This window comes from Diabrotica virgifera, chromosome 4 (genome assembly GCF_917563875.1).
Source record: "Diabrotica virgifera virgifera chromosome 4, PGI_DIABVI_V3a".
NCBI classification, from domain to species: domain Eukaryota; kingdom Metazoa; phylum Arthropoda; class Insecta; order Coleoptera; family Chrysomelidae; genus Diabrotica; species Diabrotica virgifera.
Window position 1 is genome coordinate 115,711,136 of NC_065446.1, and position 20,816 is coordinate 115,731,951.

Below are 20,816 nucleotides of genomic sequence, written 5' to 3' on the forward strand. Positions count from 1 at the left end.
ATCGCTTTGTTCCTGATACCATTAATAAAACAAGCTAAGCAAACAAATTTAGGTATTCGCAAAACTACTTATACTTCCTATTAAATTTTTGAAATGTTGGAATCTTAATTCATATAATTTTACGCAAACAAAAAGTAACTTCTGATTATAAAGAAAATCTATCACATAAGTTATTGACTGACCTTCTTGATTCACACACAATGATGTCTCCTCTTGACCCAAAAACAGCTCTTCCTTGTTGATTATGTTAGGCTACCAATCAAAGCCCTCTCCGTTCTCAGCATCAATCCAGCAGCATACCAGCAACTATTTCTCCAAAACATGAGCCAGGCCTCTTTTGACCAGTACTCGTTCAATAAACTCCAAAACTCTCTCCTCTCTTTCTCACAATAATAATCTCCTGAGACCCAAGTATCTTTTTTACTTGATGTCACAAATAATTTTAATAACTATAGTTCTTGTAACTTACTCTCTTGGACTTTACAGAATCAAAGAGGTATTTCTTCTCAATTTGATTTGTCTCTCGTTCCACTTTTCAGCTACTCTTCACTATCAAACAACCACTAGTACTTGCTTCTGAACTACTCACGAAAACTTTTGACTGCTCTTCTCGGATGCCGGTCACATAATAATCTCCTTTTCCAAACTGTCTGAACATTCAAACTTCTCTCTCCCCATTCCAAATTGCCAAGCCAATCAGAAAGATTTCTCTCTCCGCATTCCTCTTTTTTCATTCGAAAAAACCCATGCATTCTTTCAACAAATACTTCTACTCATCATAATTACTTTTCGGGAATTCTACAAATATTCTTGGGCTTAAACCTCTAAGGACTTAAAATTACAAATTTCTCTACCTTATTTTTCTGAAAACTAATAATTACAATTACCTGTGGATTTTGCCTTTCCCGTAACAAAACAATCTTTTTAAAATTATAATCCGAAATAAATTGTATTTTCACTTCACTTTATTTACAAATGTCTTTAACTCTTCAGGGAAAAACTCATTAAGGATAAACCCACTGCGTAAAAGCTAACTTCTAATAAATAGTTACAAATCAATATACAGGGTATATCAAATTTATGTGCCCGAGTTATATTAAAAATAATAAAGTTTTTATTCTATCTTTGATTGATAAAATGATACACAATAATACATACATATATTACTTACATTACATTAAAAATACATACTCATATTAAAGCCTATTACATGTTATTACTAAATAGTTATACTAAACCACTAATGGATATTAAAATATTATTTTTTTTTTTTCAGCGGTAAGACCTAAATCTGATTCAACACCTCGGAGGTTTTATTTAGGCCGTCTTTGTATTTTTTGTTTTGTTTTTTTTTTGTGATTTTTTTTTGTGATTTTTGTTTGTTTTTTTTTTCGTTTTTTTTATTGTTTTTTAATATGTATTTCTTTTTTTTTTGTTATTTTTTATTCTCTTTTTTTTATTGTTTTTGTGCTCTTATATTTTTTTGTTTATTTTTTAAATATCAATTTTCATATTTTTTTAAGTGGTTCTAAACAATTTTATAGAAATTTATATTACGTGTACATAGAATGGAATTTAAATTGGTGGGAAGAGTAACTCCTACTGTTTGTAGATTCTTGTATAACAAGTACATCACATGCTCTAATGTACCCAACTCCCCGCAAGTGCAGTTTTGAGAAGTGGGCAACCCTAGTTTATTTTTGTGGACTGGATATAAACCATGTTTGTTCCTTACTCTATTTAAGGATTTAATGAAGTTCCGATGGAAAGATGGGAAAGAAAAATATTGAGACGTATTTCGAATGAAGCAAGACAGAAGACGGGAGGGAGTGAATAACCAACAACGAATTAATGACTTTTTACAAAGAGCGGGACCAGGGAACATACCAGCTGAACTAATAAAATATGGCACAACAAAATTATATGAAAACCTGGCTAAACTCTTTCAAAGATGCATCAACGGAGCGGAAATCCCAGAAGAATGGAAGACATCATGGATATCCACCATACATAAAAAAGGCAGACGGGATCAATGTGACAACTACAGAGGCATCGCTGTAACGAACTCGATCAGCCGAATATACGGAAAACTGATTAAAAATAAAATCGAAAACGAATATAAAGATATAGAAGCTGAAGAACAGGCAGGATTCAGGGCAGGGAGATCAACGGTTGACCATATGTTTTGTATTACACAGATTATTGAGAAGAAACTGGCCGTCAACCAGGAGGTGCATCTGTTATATGTGGACTTAAGAAAAGCGTATGATAGCATCCCACAAAACAAACTATGGGAAGCATTAGAGAAAACCAATATAAGCGCAAATTTAATAACAGCGACGAAACAATTGTATACCAAAACTGCATCAAGGGTGAAAGTTGGAAGCAGGCTATCGAGAGGATTCCAAATTAGCAAAGGCCTAAAACAAGGGTGCTGCCTTTCACCGACATTATTTAAGATCTACCTCGAACAAACTCTAAAACTTTGGAAACGCAAATGCAAAAACATGGGATTACCGATCAGCAACAATACAATATACACTTTGTCATTTGCGGACGACCAACTTGTACTAGCGCAAGACTACGATGATATAGAATATATGACAAGGAAATTAATAGAGGAGTACAAAAAAGGTGGTTTGGAAATAAACATAAAGAAGACCGAATATATGTGTATCGGTGGGACACAGCAGGACCTTACACTGGGGAATGGCGAAATTATTAAACATTGCGACGCATATAAATACCTTGGTATGACCATCACACAAGAAGGAAGCGTAGACCGGACGATAGAAGAAAGAAACAACCAGGGAAGAAAAGCAATTATCCTTCTCAATAGCATCCTCTGGGACCAGTCAATATCAAACAACAACAAACATAGAATATACAATACAATTGTTAAGAGTATAATATTGAAAAAAGCGAGAAATATTGTTCATCAGGTCCTTCAGAGTAGTTACGAATTGTCTATTGTACTTAAGTTTGAGTTTTGTTTAAAATAATAATTGTAATTAGGTACTCGTATGATTGTATTTTGTAAACGACTTGTTTTGAACTCGACTTGTAAACAGGGTGACCGAAACATGTGATGAATATGGACTAAAACTAAATACTTCTAAAAAAAATATGGTGTCAGCAAAACGAAGTTACAACCAATGAACATCAGAGCGTATGAAATAAAGTTAGAAAGAGTTCACAATATTACTTATTTGGGCACCAATGTTAATGATAGCTGAGATATAAACAAAGAAATAAGAAAAATAATAAAGAAAAAGAAGGCCAGAACCGCCTTGTATAAAGTAAAGAAAATTCTTATTAGATTACATAAAACCTTAAAATCAGATTAATACGCTGCTACATATTCTCCACATTGCTGTATGACATGGAGAGCTGGACCATTACAGAGACACAAATAAAAAATGGAAGGCCTTTGAGACGTGGATCTATCGACGAATATTGCAGATAGGTTGGGTTGCATATATAAGCACTATAAAAAAAATTCGAGGCAAGTAACCAACAAAATGAGGAGAGAGGACAGCAGGCAAGAGAAGCGGATAGAGACAATCGAGTAGACAAAATTCAAATCAAAGATATTGAAGAAGGATTGGCAAGAATAAAGATTGGAAAAGCGGGATGTGCCGATGACATAGATCCGGAGATGATGAAGTACGTGGGAGAACGAGGCAAGCTTTGGCTACTGGAAATAATGAGGGAAGCATGGAGAACAGAAAAGATACCGGAAGACTGGAAAGAAAATTTATTGATACCAATACACAAGAAAGGAGATGAAGCGGAATGTGATTACTATAGGGCTATATGCTTATCATCAGTGGCATATAAAGTTTACACCGGGATAATAGAAAGAAAGCTCAGGAAAGAACTGGAAGGAAAACTAGAAGAAAAACAAGCGGCTTTTAGGAAGGAAAGAGGAACAACAGATACTATATACATACTGAGAAATATAATTGAAAGGAAAAACGAAATATAAGAAGACTTATGTATTACGTTTATAGATATTAAAGCTGCTTTTGATTCTATAAATAGAGAAGTAATATGGTCAGTAATGGATGATCTGCAAATTCCGCAAAAGATAGTAAGCGTGGTAAAAAGTACATATAGAAACGTACTTGCTAAAGTACAAATAAACGGAAACAGATCGCCAATAATAAACCTAAGGAGAGGAATAAATCAAGTGGACAGTCTCAGCTCAGTTTTGTTTATATTAGTAATGGATACAGTAATGAAGAGCGCTAAAAGAAGGTCAACGCAATTACAGTCAATAATCGGGTACAGGAATTTAGTACCAGTGAGAATGGAGGGATTACTATATGCAGATGACTTAGTACTAATAGCAGACAATAAAGAGAAAATGCAAAACTTAATCGATATCTGGGTGGAAGAAATAGAAAATTTGAATATGTAGGTAAATGTAAAGAAAACGAAGGCCATGATAGTAACCCAAAAGAAAAGGTAACCCACAGGCCGCATGTGGCCCTCTAGCGTTTTTTATGCGGCCCAAAGGCTAACTAAAGGGCCCTGTGATCAAACTATTTGTCAAGTTTCACGTGTTTTTTCAAATTATCTGATAGTGTCCCGATGTGTCTGGGAGTGAGCCAAAAAATTTAATGACTTTAATTTTAAATTATATTGAAATTTTTAAGAACTCTGATTAAAAGCAAGGTATTATTAACTTTTAATAATAAATTATTAAAGTTAATGAACTAATACTTATTTTAAAAATAATCAATACTTATTTACTACATTGCAACGACCCATTTCGGACCTGGACATCCGGACCTGGATTTTTCTTGTGATTAGTAGTTGGGTGGGTTAGGTTCTAAATGTAACATATGTGTACCAAATTTCAAAAAAATATACAAGGTGGTTCTAAAAGTTATGGGTCCAGAAAGAAATTCGCAAAATCGATAAAACACCCTGTAACTCGATTATAAAGTTAGTGGAGCAATAAATTTAGTATGTCTAGAACCGCCTCATTTACCTCTATTCACCGTTCAAGTATTTCCGTTTCCCAATGAAACACCCTGTATACTACTTCATCTTGATTGCGGCCCGCAAGCTGTGGCAATAGCTACTATGTGGCCCAGAACAGAAAAAGGTTGAGTATCGCTGCCTTGGAGTAATAATATCAGAGGATGGAAAGATAGATCAAGAAATCTCATACAGAGCGAAAAAATCAAATAAGATCTACTATGCACTAAATAAAACAATATTTGGAAAGGAAGAAATAGATAAAGAAATAAAACTGAAGGTATACAACGCAATCTCTGTACCAACTTTAATATATGCAAGTGAGACATGGGTAAGCAATGCAAAAATAGAAAGTACAATAAACGCAGCAGAGATGAAGCAGCTAAGAAAAATAGCAGGAAAAACGAAATTGGACAGAATAAGAAATTAAGATATTAGACAAAGACTGAAACAGGAATCGATAATAACCAAGATACAAAAAAGAAAATTAAAATGGTATGGACACATTAACAGAATGGACCAGGGAAGACTACCAAAGCAGGTGATGGAATCGAAAAGATATGGTAAAAGAAGGAAAGGGAGGCCAAGGAAAAGATGGATCGATCAGATTATAGAAATTGGACAGGAAAAAGGAAAAACACATCAACAAATGAAAGAGTTAGCAACGGACGGCAAGAAATGGAAGAGATGGATAGAAGATGAATAAAACCTCCGACGCCCCTGAGGGGCATAAGGAGTTTCGAGAAAGAAGAGAAGAAGTTGGGTTGATCGAATAAGAAATGAAATAGTTTTGCATCGAATAAAAAGGAGAACAGAAATAACAAAAACAATAAAATAACAATATATATATATAAATAAACAAAAATAAAAATCGACCTGTTTCGGGATTTTTCCTTAAACTCGCCGGTTTACGAAATAACGAATTTATTCCTTTCATTTGCACCATACTGTCGGTGGAAAATAGTGTCGTGCACGCTTGATTAGCAATTAAAAAACAAAGGAGTTTTAAATATTGTATTGCAAAAAACTCTTCGGGATTTCATCAATCGATGTTTAAAGAATATCTATCTACCTTGGCAACATTCAAATTTTCAGCTTTTCACATAGTTTTTGAGGGTTAAAAATGGCCGATTTCGCAATTTTTCAACTTTTAATCGCTTATATGTCAAAAACTATCATTTTTAGAGAAAAGTCACTAAAGAACCTTTTCTCTTTGGAATGATCCAAAAAACCTAAAAAAACTTTTTTCCGTGCAAAAAAAATAATTTTAGGAAAAAAACAAAAAAAAAACTTGACCACTTTTTGGTCCTGGCAACATGCAAATTTGTTAAAAGGGGTCCTTTTTGAGTAAGATTGTGCAAAGAATTCGAATTAGAATATTTTTCCTAGCGGATGCGCAGTGGCTTTCTGGACTATACGCTAATGATTACAGATGCAACAGGCGAACGATCATTTTAAAAAATGAAAATTATTAAAAACTGTAACCGTTCGACAGTGGCACAAAATAGACTTAACACAGAAATACCTCTCGGAGATGGAGGGGTTATCCGAGGTTTTGGAGGAAAAAGAACAAGTTTCTTAAGGGCCTCCTAGCTTGGGTTGCCTAGGGGCCTTAAGATTCTTAATCCGGGACTGGACGCACATACGTTGATTTTAAATAATTAGCCGGCCAAAAGTCAAATTTCAAAAGTCTTGTCTTGTCAAATCTGTTTTTTCAATGTGCCTCTAGTAAGTTGTCGTTCCATCGTTTTCGTGGTCTTCCCACTGATCGTCTTCCTATTGGGGAACCGTCTCTCGCTGTCCTGACTATCCAATTTGTTGTCATTCGGCTTATGTGGTCATTCCATTATATTCTTCTGTTTCTTACCCAGTTATTAATGTTATACACCTTGCATCTCCGTCGTATATCTGTACTTCTAGCTCTGTCCCATAGAGTCTCACCATCGATTTTTCGAAGGGTTTTCATCTCCGCTGTTTCGAGCAATCTTTTTGTCCTCTCTGTGTCGGGTCGTGTTTCTGCCGCTTATGTCATTATTGGTCTGATGACTGTTTTGTAAATTTTGCCTTTCATTTCTTTTCCGATATTTTTATTTCTCCATATTTTGTCGTTCAGGCAACCTGCGGCTCTGTTTGCTCTATTCACTTGATCTTCCACTTCTGTTTCGAGCCTTTCGTAGCTAGATAATGTGATACCTAGGTATTTAAACTCCATCACTTGTTCCATTATCTGACCTTCCAGCTCCAATTTACATCTTATTGGATCTGCTGTTATAACCATGCATTTTGTCTTTTGGGAGGAAATTAACATGTTAAATTTTCTGGCGATTAAGTTGAATTTTTGTTCTCTTAGCTTAGTAGTCAACTTTTTAAAAATTGTGACATTTTGTATTGTTCGTCCGCTATAACTTTTCCCATGCGCCACGATTCATTTTCAAACAAATTAAGTAAAAACATAAAGTGAAACATAGTATACAGTATACAAAATGTATATGTTAAAGTCAAAGCCCGAATTTCAGGCACTCCTAGGTTTGACTAGGCAATCCTCAAGTCTGATTGACGGTCTTAGTCAAAGCCCGAAATAAATTACAATTTCGGCCTTTGACGAGTCAAACCTAGGAGAGACTAAGATGGTCAGGCAAAGGTCGAAATGTAATTTTATGAAACCGGGGTTTGACTAGTCAAACCCCGATCAGCTAATAAAATGTCGTAATTTGTTGGATTAGGTATAATAAAACGTCATTTTTTAATTTAAATGTTTATTATTTTTATATTGTCGTAATTAAAATAAAACAATTAGTGTTTATCCTCACATGATGAGAGATTATGGCATTTAGAGTTGCCCAATACGTTAGACTTTTTACACTTTCATAATTTTGAATAACGTTTCTTACTGAAGTAGCATTTTATAAAGCCTTGTCCTCCAAATTTATAATATTTTGTACTTATTTTCTCTTAGAGGCAGCTTAACGCCTGGAACATCTTTGAAGTTAAGAAACTTCTCTTTGCATTCTCTTATTTGATTTCTTGAAAAAATGTGTTTATTGTTGCGTATTTCATACCATAAACCGTCAATTGTTTTATCTTGTATAATACCCAAAATATTTCGAGCATCTCCTGTGGCTCTATCAAAGCTGGGGATACGTATTGTTACAGTTTTTCCGATCGAAATTGGAGGTTTGTGGTTTGTTGTACTTGTCACAAAGAGAGGTCATACGTGCATAATTTGTAATCAGTTGGTATATGTTGTGTGTGCTGACAGCACACTTGGTGCATACTATAAATGTTTTGAAAGAAAAGTTACATGCATGCGTTGTGCACAGACAGAAGGTATTAAAATAAATAAAGAAAAGGTGATTAAAGGTCTCCATGCTCAGGCTAATGCTATAAAACAATTAAGTATGTGAATAAAAATTTCCTCCAATTTAGATCGGAAAAACTTCAAACAAAACCTATCCCCAGCTTTGATACAACCAAAGGAGATGCTCGAAATATTTTGGGTATCATACAATATAAAGGCGGAGATACATATCCGCGCCGCGAATTCCGCGCCGTGTGAGCGCCGCGCGTTCGTGGCGCGGTTAATATTCGTTAAAATTTTTCATTTTGACGAACCTTCCGCGATCTAGAGGAAACTTACGAACATTTAATAATTGTAGATAATTAGTAATGTGGGTGCCTACATTGGATCCGTTTTTCTCCGACCAGATGAGATCCGATATCGGCCGACGTCGGGAGTAGCTTCTCCTATTCTCATCGAGAAGTGTTTGGTTTCATTCCGATTGGTTTCAAGTTGAGTTGCAAGTCGGTTGCAAGTTGGTTGCAAGATGGTTGCAAGTTGGTTGCAAGTTGGGGGGTTACAAGTTGATTGCAAGTTGGGGGTTGCAAGCTAACATGTTTAAATATATTCAATGTCATCATCTCATTTTTATTTTCCACGGTAAACATCAATAAGTTTGATATTTCCTTCCGACCACTCCATTACTAACAAATATTCAACTCAGGCGCCCCAAAACCAACAAACCACTCGCAAACCCGTCCAAATACGTATTGCGAACCATCAAAGCATTTGTTGAAAAGCCGACAGAAGTTAGATCGTGGTGCGCCGTGGGCGAGCCGTTTGTGTGCCACTTGAAAACACGTACTAATCTAACAAATATGCTGCGCGCGAGCGGCTCGCACACCGAGCAGAGCGCATATGTATACCCGCCTTTAAACAATTGTCGGTTTATATAGAGTTGGTACGAAATACGGAACAATAAACACACTTTTTTCAAGAAATCAAATAAGATAATGCAACGCGAATTTATTTTTCTTAATTTCGAAGATGTTCCAGGCGTTAAGCTGTCTCTGAGAGAAATTAGTACAAAATATTCTAAATTTGGAGGACAAGGCTTTACAAAATGCTACTGCAATAAGAAATGTTTTTCAAAATTATGTAGGTAAATGTAAAAGGTCTAACGTATGGTGCAACTCTAAATGCCATAGTGCCTCAACGTGTGAGAATAAACACTAATTGTTTTATTTTAATTACGACAATATAAAAATAATAAACATTTAAATTAAAAAATTACGTTTTATTAAACCTAATTTAACAAATTACGACATTTTAATAGCTGATCGGGGTTTGACTAGTCAAACCCCGATTTCATAAAATTAAATTTCGACCTTTGCCTGACCAACTTAGTCTCTCCTAGGTTTGACAAGTCAAAGGCCGAAACTGTAATTTATTTCGAGCTTTGACTAAGACCATCAGTCAGACCTGAGGATTGCCTAGGCAAACCTAGGAGTGCCTGAAATTCGGGCTTTGACTATAACATATATATGTAAGAATGAATATTTCTTGAAATATTGATATATGTATAGAAAGTTTACTGTTATCTTATACTATTTTTAGACAGTCAAAAACAAGCCATTTTATAGTGACATTTCTGTTTAATATTTATGTTTATAAGACATTTAGGGCCGGTTGTTCGAACGCTAATCAAAAATGATCATTATCAAATATTTAATTTAATTACTGTCACCAATTGTCAATATCAACTTTGTTTGGGTTGCTGAAAACATAATTATGGATTACAATTATGAAATTAGTTAATCAATTATGTTAATAATTGTTATGTTAATTGATTAACTAATCTCATGATTATAATTAACTAATCTCATGATTATAATCAATTATGTTTTCAGCAACCCAATCAAAGTTGACATTGACAGTTGGTGACAGTAATTAAATATTTGATAGTGATCATTGTTGATTAGCGTTCGAACAACCGGCCCTTAGTTATATTATCGCCTCCGATCAAGCAATACTATTTTTTATTTTATAGCATTACATACTTCATATTATTATATTTGGCTAATTAATGGCGTACAATTTAGCTGCGGATAGCTGCGGATGCCCGAAATACAGGGGTTTTTAATTTTGCTATATAGGCTCACGTCACAAAAATAAAAGTACCTACTTATTTGTTTTCAGTAGTAATAACCCAAGGACATTGATAATTGTTCGAAAAAATTTTATAACAGATTTCGAAAGCTTGTTGCGTGGAAACAGACCGACGCCGTAGGCGGAGGTCTGTTGCCTGTAAGCAACAAGCTTAGAAAGTTGTTAAAAAATTTTTGAGCATTTATCAATGTTCGAGGGTTATTCGGATAGAAAATTTTTTACTGTAAACAGTATTCTTTGGTATATTTGATTCGATAATTTCATTAATATTCTCATCAGTATTACAACCAAATCGTGACATTTTGAAATATTGAATATTTGAAATGTCAAAATCGAAATGAAACGAAATGTAGGTATCCATAGCTACACGATTGAGTGAAAACAGCCCATGGGATCTGTTTTCAGTATAATGTTGGTTTTATTGGTTGTATTCAATCAGATGACCACAAATTAATTGATTTCATTGGATTTCTAATTGAGCAAAAAATTTTCAGTAGTAATAACCCAAGGACATTGATAATTGTTCGAAAAAATTTTATAACAGATTTCGAAAGCTTGTTGCTTGGAAACAGACCGACGCCGTAGGCGGAGGTCTGTTGCCTGTAAGCAACAAGCTTGAGAAAGTTGTTAAAAAATTTTTGAGCATTTATCAATGTTCGAGGGTTATTCGGATAGAAAATTTTTTGCTGGTTATGAAAAAAAAATACAGAGCAGAAACAATTTATTTAAATGTGCAATTAACAAAGGAACAATTAGAAAAATTTAATGAAGATCCAGACATGTTAGTTTCTATAACTGATGAAGATGTATTTCCACTGCGCATGCTGTTAATAATTTTATTATGATGTTTTGACAGTAGCTTCTTTAAACTCTGTACCATCTTTTCTTCTCATGTTCACAGCCCAATCCTTTAAAATCGACGCCAATTCTTCCACCGTCCGATTTCCATCTAATTCATATTTTCTATCATTGCAAAAGTCCATAAACGCTTTCCATACAAATTTTTTACTGTAAACAGTATTCTTTGGTATATTTGATTCGATAATTTCATTAATATTCTCATCAGTATTACAACCAAATCGTGACATTTTGAAATATTGAATATTTGAAATGTCAAAATCGAAATGAAACGAAATGTAGGTATCCATAGCTACATGATTGAGTGAAAACAGCCCATGGGAACTGTTTTCAGTATAATGTTGGTTTTATTGGTTGTATTCAATCAGATGACCACAAATTAATTGATTTCATTGGATTTCTAATTGAGCAAAAAATTTTCATTATAATAAGTTTTTTTTGTTTTAGCTACATCTGGTGGCTGTTCTGGCCTTAACATAGTGCTCTAAATATATTTGCGACCAAATGAAGCTACAAGATTTTCCTAATCTAGAGGACAAATTAAAATATTTGGAAATTCACTCATTGAACTGTTATATCTGATAATTTAATCATTTTAAAACAAAGATTTTGAGATTTTAAAACTGCGATGATAGGGAAATGGTTAATGACTCACGAAAATATGTTGTATTTCTACAAACAAATAAAGATTGGTTAGATATTTGTTTTCATTATAATAAGTTTTTTTTGTTTTAGCTACATCTGGTGTCTGTTCTGGCCTTAACATAGTGCTCTAAATATCTTTGCGACCAAATGAAGCTACAAGATTTTCCTAATCTAGAGGACAAATTAAAATATTTGGAAATTCACTCATTGAACTGTTATATCTGATAATTTAATCATTTTAAAACAAAGATTTCGAGATTTTAAAACGGCGATGATAGAGAAATGGTTAAAGACTCACGAAAATATGTTGTATTTCTACAAGCAAATAAAGATTGGTTAGATAGAACATTTAAAACTGGTAGAAAACAAATAAGTGGAACCAAGTCGGCTTTCTAAATTATTTGAGCACTCCAGTAAAAGGACAAAAAGAAGAAAAACAGAAGAAATACCTTCTTTGCTTGATGGTGAAGTTATCGTTTATACAGCACAGCCATTACAGGCTCGTGGAAAAAGGAATGCTTCAAACATACAGCTAGTGCAAAGAAATACAGATACGAGTACAGGAAATTAAACTTCTTTTAACTTCTGACCCACTATTAACAATTGTAAGCAGCAAAAACGTGTACAGAAAAGGATCAAACCAGGCTCATTTTGTTCTGAAACATTTCGAATGCTGTTACCTACCGGGTGACCCCAATTCCTGAGTCCGATATGTCAGATACCGACTGACGTATAAGTAAAAACATGCCTATTTTGTATCAATTTTAAATTTTGATTTTTTCTATGAAAAATACAAGTCAATTTTTAAAAAACAATATTTTTATTTGATTTGTACCAGTTTTAGTAGAAATATGCTGTAAAATAATTTTGGCCGCGTAAATCAATTAAATCGACGCGACGACGTGTATATGTGCGACGTCGATGTCATAGTGTACCTTTTATTTCGGTAACTTTTATTGTTCCTTCTAGAGCGACATTGAGAAATATGGTTTAACAGGTCCTTCACTGTAGTTAAGAATTGTGTATACAGTGGAACCCCGATAAGCCGGCCCCCGATAACCCGGAAGTCCGGCTAACCCGGGCCGATTTTTATCAGACAAACATTTCAACAATAAAAATGTATGTAATATAATATTTGAGAGCAGGGCAGCTTTATCCATTAGGCAATATAGGCAGTTGCCTAGGGCGGCACATTATGAGAGGGCGGCAAGAATACTGTACAAAGAATATTTGTATATAAAAATTATGGATCTGGGTTCTGTCATTAAAGAGTATGAAGCTCTTTCAAATTACTTTACCGCAAGGAAGCACAAAAATTGTGCCCAAATAATAAAGAAATAAGAAAAAGAAAAATTCAATTTGACGAGGAGGCCGATGATGAACTAAACTTTTCAGCTAGTGATGAGATGAAAATTCACACATTCTATATCACAATCGACACTCTGATAAGACACCTGAATAGACGTCTGGAATCTTATCGACTTATTTATCAACGTTTTCGTGTTATTAGCAGATTTGCCAAAATTAAGCAATGAAGAAATTATTAAAGAAGCTGAAAATCTGATACAAAATAAAGACGATCAAGATACATCATTCATACATGAATGCATCCACTTAAAGAATGCATGAAAATTGGTGAGTGGTTAGAGGATATCTCAAGGAACAAAGGTGACATGGTGTCAACTTGCGCTTTTACCCTGGGGGTTGATGCCACCCCTTCTCGGGGGTGAAAATTATTTTATTAAAAATATCCCCAAAATTAGATTCAGCAATTCAATTAGAGGGACAAATTCTAAGCAAAATTTGTTACATAAAGTTATTAAAATAAATCAAAACTTTTTGAGTCATTAAAGATCAAAGATTTTAATTTTCGTGAGAAAAATGCATGTTTTTAACCGATTTTTCATAAATAACTCAAAAACTATAAGATTTTACCAAAAAGCTATTATTACCAAAATTGAAGCTAATAAAAAAAATGAAATAAACTCCTTACTGGAAAAACCTTTTAATGTTAACCAAAAGTGAGTTATAATAATTGATTGAATGATTGATTTTTATTATCTTTAATTTTGGTAATTATAACTTTTTTGTAAAAGCTTAGAGTTTTTGAGTTATACGTGAAAAACAGCTTTAAAACATGCATTTTTTACGAAAAAATAAAATCTGATCTTGAACTCAAAAAATATTGATTTATATTAATACCTTTATATAACAAATTTTGCTTATAATTTGTGTCTCTATCGATTTATGGTATTATTTAAAAAATAATAATTTTCACCCCTGAGAAGGGGTGGCATCCACCACCACGGTAAAAGAGCAAGTTGGCATCATGTCACCTTTGTTCCTTGAGCTATTCACTAACTACTCACGAATTTTCATGAAAATCGATGGAGGTTCAACGAAATCGGAGGTGAAAACATTCAGTAACTGCACTAAGTGGATTGAAAGGTATTTTTAGTCCTGTCGCCAGGGGGGGTACAACGGCCTCCTTTATTCAGATGGACTTACCCAAGTTTTTTTATGTATTTTGACCCGTAGAACACGAGTTTTTGGGTAACAGTTGATCCGGATATCGATTAGATTGTTACAAACAAAGAACTTGAGGAATTACATAACAGCGATTTCTCGCAAATCATAACATTTTGTTCTATTTTTTGGATCATTCTAAACAAAAAATGTTCTTACAAGTTTTTTCGTAGAATGCATAGTTTTCGAAATAAACGCGGTTGAACTTTCAAAAAATCGAAAAATTGCAATTTTTGAACCCGAATAACTTTTGATTAAAAAATAAAATAGCAATTCTGCTTACCGCATTTGAAAGTTCAAGTCAAAATTTAGCGGTTTTGATTATTTGTATTACTAAAAATTTATTTTTTTATTGTTAAACAAAGCTATAAACACATAGTGTTTCCCGTGCCTAATACATGCGTTTTAATGCATTCTACGTAGAAATAGCCTCGCTTGCACTTGTAACCTATTCTACATACTCGTTAGATTTTATATGGGAGATCATTAAAAACATCACTCAAGCACTATGTGTTTAGAGCTTTGTTTAACAATAAAAAAAATTTTAACAATGCAAATAATCAAAACCGATATAATTTGACTTGAACTTTCAAATGCGGTAAGCAGAATTGCTATTTTACGTTTTAATCAAAATGTGGGTTAAAAAAGAATAAGAATTATAAGAATAAAAGTTATTTCGAAAACTATGCATCCTACGAAAAAACTTGTAAGAACATTTTTTGCTTATAATGACCCAAAAAATACAGAAGAATGTTTTGTTTTGCGAGAAATCTATGTTATGTAATTCCTCAAGTTCTTTGTTTATAACAATCTTATCGACATCCGGATCAACTGTTACCCAAAAAATTCGTGTTCTACGGGTCAAAATACTTAAAAAAACTTGGGTAACTCCATCTGAATAAAGGAGGCCGTTGTTCCCCCCCCCCCTGGCGACAGGACTATTTCCCTAATTTTGTATTTGCTTTGCACATTTATTTGTGCATCCCAGTTGCCGAGGTGTCCGCTGAAAAGTCATTTTCGGAAATGTCAAGAATTAAAAATAATTTCCCATCAAGTATGACGCAAGAACGTGTTAACAATTTGTCGATTTTGTTAAGAAAATTTTGAAAAGTATTCTCTGATGTGATCGAACTGGAGTGACGATTTTTTCTGTTATAGGTATATAAGCATCCTAGTTTAAATCCATTTTTAGTGTATTCTTATTTAAATAAAAAATTCTGCTTGCATTTTTTTTTCGCAAAAATGGTACACGTTTGAAGGGCGGCTACTAAAGAATTGCCTAGGGCGTCAATTGACCTAAACGCGGCCCTGTTTGAGAGATAATATGTATTTGTGTAATTTGAACTATGCAATAGTAAAAATGACTCATGGCACACGGCGGCAGAGCGACGTTCATTGTCTCGGATTATCGGAAACAGCAGGCACCTGTAGAACTCCTTTATGTATTTCAAACTGTCTTAGCATTGTTAAAAAAGACTAAAATGCTATTTAAAAAATTCTTTTTTAGACAATGGTCTTAGTCTCAACCGTTCTTAAATAACATAACATCGTTCCGATTGTGACTGTATTGCGTGTAGTACAGCCTTGTATTGTTCGTTTCCGTTCTGTAATCGTGCTTCAGATAGATTTGTGTTTGCGTGTATTTTTATCTAGGTAATGGCAACAAAACGTAAAAATGTTGTAGTGACAATGGAAAAGAAAGTAGAAGCATTAGGTAGGATTAATAAAGGCGAATCTTTAAAAACAATTGCAGCATCATATGGTGTCGGTACATCTACAGTATTGGATTGGAAGAAAAATAGAACTAAAATCCAAGAATTTTGTGTCAAAATGATAAAAGACAGTTTGGACAATCGGTGCAGTGAGACTCCCGACGACGCTTTGTATGTGTGGTTTTGTGCGGAACGCGAACGTGGTTTACCAGTGTCTGGACCAACTCTATACTCTATACAACTATACCTAATTTAGATGTGCACTGTGAATATATAGTTCATGATATTTCAATTATAACGGAGTTTATCTGTAAGTATACCGTATTTTATTAATGTTTACCATATTTTCCGGTTAACCCGGATTTTCGATAACCCGGATCGGCCGCGGTCCCAATTAATCCGAGTTATCGAGGTTCCACTGTACTTGAGTTTTATTTAAAATAATTGTAATTAGTTAATCTTTTGAATCTTTTGATTGTATTTTAAAAAAAATGCCCTAGGTCTAAACAGCCTGTTGTGCGCAACAATAAAAATAAATGTTTACATCGCTGTATTAAAGTTTTTCCACGCCAAACCACGAAGTAGCCGCTTCATGCTTAGTAAATTCCATCATCAATTTGTAGTAAGTTTGATTTGTATGCGAAGAAGAAACAATAAGTCTAAATAAAATATTCAGCCATATATAGGATCTGTAATCGTGCTTCAGATAGATTTGTGTTTGCGTGTATTTTTATCTAGGTAATGGCAACAAAACGTAAAAATGTTGTAGTGACAATGGAAAAGAAAGTAGAAGCATTAGGTAGGATTAATAAAGGCGAATCTTTAAAAACAATTGCAGCATCATATGGTGTCGGTACATCTACAGTATTGGAGTGGAAGAAAAATAGAACTAAAATCCAAGAATTTTGTTTCAAAATGATAAAAGACAGTTTGGACAATCGGTGCAGTGAGACTCCCGACGACGCTTTGTATGTGTGGTTTTGTGCGGAACGCGAACGTGGTTTACCAGTGTCTGGACCAACTCTATACTCTATACAACTATACCTAATTTAGATGTGCACTGTGAATATATAGTTCATGATATTTCAATTATAACGGAGTTTATCTGTAAGTATACCGTATTTTATTAATGTTTACCATATTTTCCGGTTAACCCGGATTTTCGATAACCCGGATCGGCCGCGGTCCCAATTAATCCGAGTTATCGAGGTTCCACTGTACTTGAGTTTTATTTAAAATAATTGTAATTAGTTAATCTTTTGAATCTTTTGATTGTATTTTATAAAAATGCCCTAGGTCTAAACAGCCTGTTGTGCGCAACAATAAAAATAAATGTTTATATCGCTGTATTAAAGTTTTTCCACGCCAAACCACGAAGTAGCCGCTTCATGCTTAGTAAATTCCATCATCAATTTGTAGTAAGTTTGATTTGTATGCGAAGAAGAAACAATAAGTCTAAATAAAATATTCAGCCATATATAGGAATGAAATACATGGAAGTCACGTACCTACGCCTTTCCGGTGGAATTCATTGGTTAGGTACCAATGGGTATGAGCTGTACATTGATTGCCACCAAACAATATGTCTAAATGTCGGTAAAAAAACGACACCTGACTACTAATTCGCTTATTTCGGGGAATTAATAATACAGGGATGGTGTCAAATGAAAATGCGTTACTCATATCTTTACATGGTAGAGATGAGCGTTCTTAAGAAGCATTTTTGAAAATAATTAAACTATAAAAACGTAATAAATTTTTGGACAGGTAGACATCTTCACAAGTATTCACTGTAGAATCTTTTTTTTTTCTGACGAATTTATTTTCTTTCATCATAATCACTGGCTCGACAACCCTTTTTTGTGCTATCTTTCCCCAATTTTTTATTTTTGAGGTTGGTTGTTATAAGTATCATTTTCTATTTGTTCTATAATATATCTCAGTTTTAAGAGCAGAAATCTCTTTTGAAAGAACGAGTATTTGCTGACGATTTGGTGCTAATTGCAAAAACTGAAAAAGAACTTCAGAATAATTTGGAAATATGGAAAGAAGTAGTCAGTGAAAACGGAATGAAGTTAAATAATAACAAAACAAAAGTTATGCAGATAGAAGAAACAACAGAAGAACTTCATACAGAAATTGAAGCAACAAAATCGAACAAGCTAAAGCTTTTACATACTCAGTAGTAATAATAAAATAAAAGAAACAGGATCTCTAGAAGTAGAAATCAATAGCGTAGTAGAGAAAACTCTACAACTGTCTCATGCAATGAACAAAAGATGTATATGCAGAAAAAAATATCACGGAAAATAAAAAGTTTCAAAGTTGTTTATAGACCTGTTCTCTGTTCTGACTTTTGGCAGTGAATCATGGGTACTAACGGAACAGCAAAAGACAAGATACTGGCTATAGAGATGAAGTTTTTGAAAAGAGTTAAAGGTGCTATCAAAATGGGTAGAATAAAGCATAAAGATATCTATATGGAACGAACTGTAAATACAATTCACGTTGGAGTTAGAACAGAGACAGCTGAGTTGGTGAGGTAATTTACACCGGATGAAAGATATACCATTGAGAAGAGTGTGGTAAGCAAAAATATTGAAAAATAAAAAAGAGGAAGACCTTGACAGACATGGGATGAAGTGTGATGAAGTGAAAATATATTGGAAAGCAGAGAAGTGATATGGATAGAAGAAGCCTCTATTCTGGTAGACGGCAAAGATACAGACAAGCAAATTATTATTCAAAGAGGTGTCAGACAAGGTTGTTTTATCCCTAACTTCGTTTAACGTATACTCGGAAATAATATTTAACGAAGCCTTGAAAGGGCAATGTAGAGTTCGAATTGGAAAAGAAACTATTAAAAACATCAAATATGCAGATGACGTAGCGATCATGGCTGAAATATCAAAGATCTTCAATTCCTTATAGATCGAGTCACTAGAGAATGCTCCAATAACGGACCTTTGCCCTATGCAACTAATTGACAACAAAGAGGCAATTACAAAAGTTATCCATTTTAAAATCTAGGGTTTTGGATAAACGAGAAACTAAATCCTGATGAAGAAATTAAAACTCATATAGAAATTGCAAGAGGAGCATTTATGAAACTTAGATCTATACTGTGCAATTCTTAGCTAAACTTATAACTAACTAAGAATCAGGTACTAAAATGTTATGTGTATCCAATATTAGGTACTATATGGATGTGAAACCTGGATCATGCAGGTTAATATGATGAACAAATTAGAATCCTTTGATATGTGCTCAAAATCTCATGGGTTCAACTCATTTCAAAGATAGAAGTCTTAAACCGAATAAGTCAAGGCGAAGGTGACTTAACGAAGATGATAAAACAGAGAAAACTTGAATATTTGGGGCATATAATCAGAGGTAGCAGTTACTCCTACTGCAGTTAATACTCAAAGAAAAGATCAAGGCAAAAGAGGAATTGGTAAGAAGAAATATGCATAGCTTCGAAACCTTCGGCAATAGACAGGCTTATTAGCATATTATGATACGTTACATGCCGCGCAAGATCGAGAACAATATCGGCAAATTGTCATGGAAGCTACCCACGCCTAAAAAATTGAGCTCGGTACTCAAAGAAAAAGATAATAGGTTTGTTTTAGCATCAGTTTCAAACGGTTTGGAACTATTTGAGCATGATCAAGCACACAAATTACTAATTTGAAACTACTAGTCAAGCATTCTACCGAAAGTAGAGTTTGATTTGTAGCTGGCTTAAAACGGTCAAAAGAGTTTGCGGATTTTGTTCGGATTTTCAGTTTGTGACTTGCGCAGTGGAATTATTTGTTTGACGTTTACAAATTTTAAATGAAAGTACCTAATATGTTTTGACTATGTTACTTACCGTTAATTACGTTTATAAGTTATATAATTTTATATAACATTAATTTTCAATATTTAGCATAAATCTTGAAAATTTGGATTCTTATAAGAATAAAAGAATATGAAAAAAAATTTAAGAAACGCTTTTCTGTAGTTACGAGTGACCAAAATTAAAAATATTATAAAAAATCGACTAAAAATCATAAAATAAAAAAAAACTCAAAGGATTATTCGAAAAAAATTGTTAGACAGATTAAATATACAAAAATCTCACACATTCGTTAAAAAATTGAAAAAATCTAACACATTCGTTAAAGAAAAGCGTGGAACGCGAAAAGGAAAAAAGTATCTATCCTCAAAACATTTATTCGATGAAGACGTGTCCCACGCTTATCTTTAACGAATGTGTTAGATTTTTTCAACTTTAACGAATGTGTGAGATTTTTGTATATTTAATATGTCTAACAGTTTTTTTTTTCAAGTAATCCTTCGAGTTTGAATTTTTCTATTTTTTGCTTTTTATGTGATTTTTTTATATTTTTAATTTTAGTCACTCGTAACTAACAAAAAGCCTTTCTTAAATTTGTTTTTCATATTTTTTTGTTTTTTAGTTTTTAGTCATTCACTTTTCAAACATCAAAATATATCGCCATGTTTAAAAAAAGGATGTATATGATAGACACATTTTTGCATTTATTTCAACATTTGATACATACATTGTACATTTTCTGTAATTTCTTCATACATTTCTTAAATCAAAATCATTATTTACACCTATTACAGTTTTC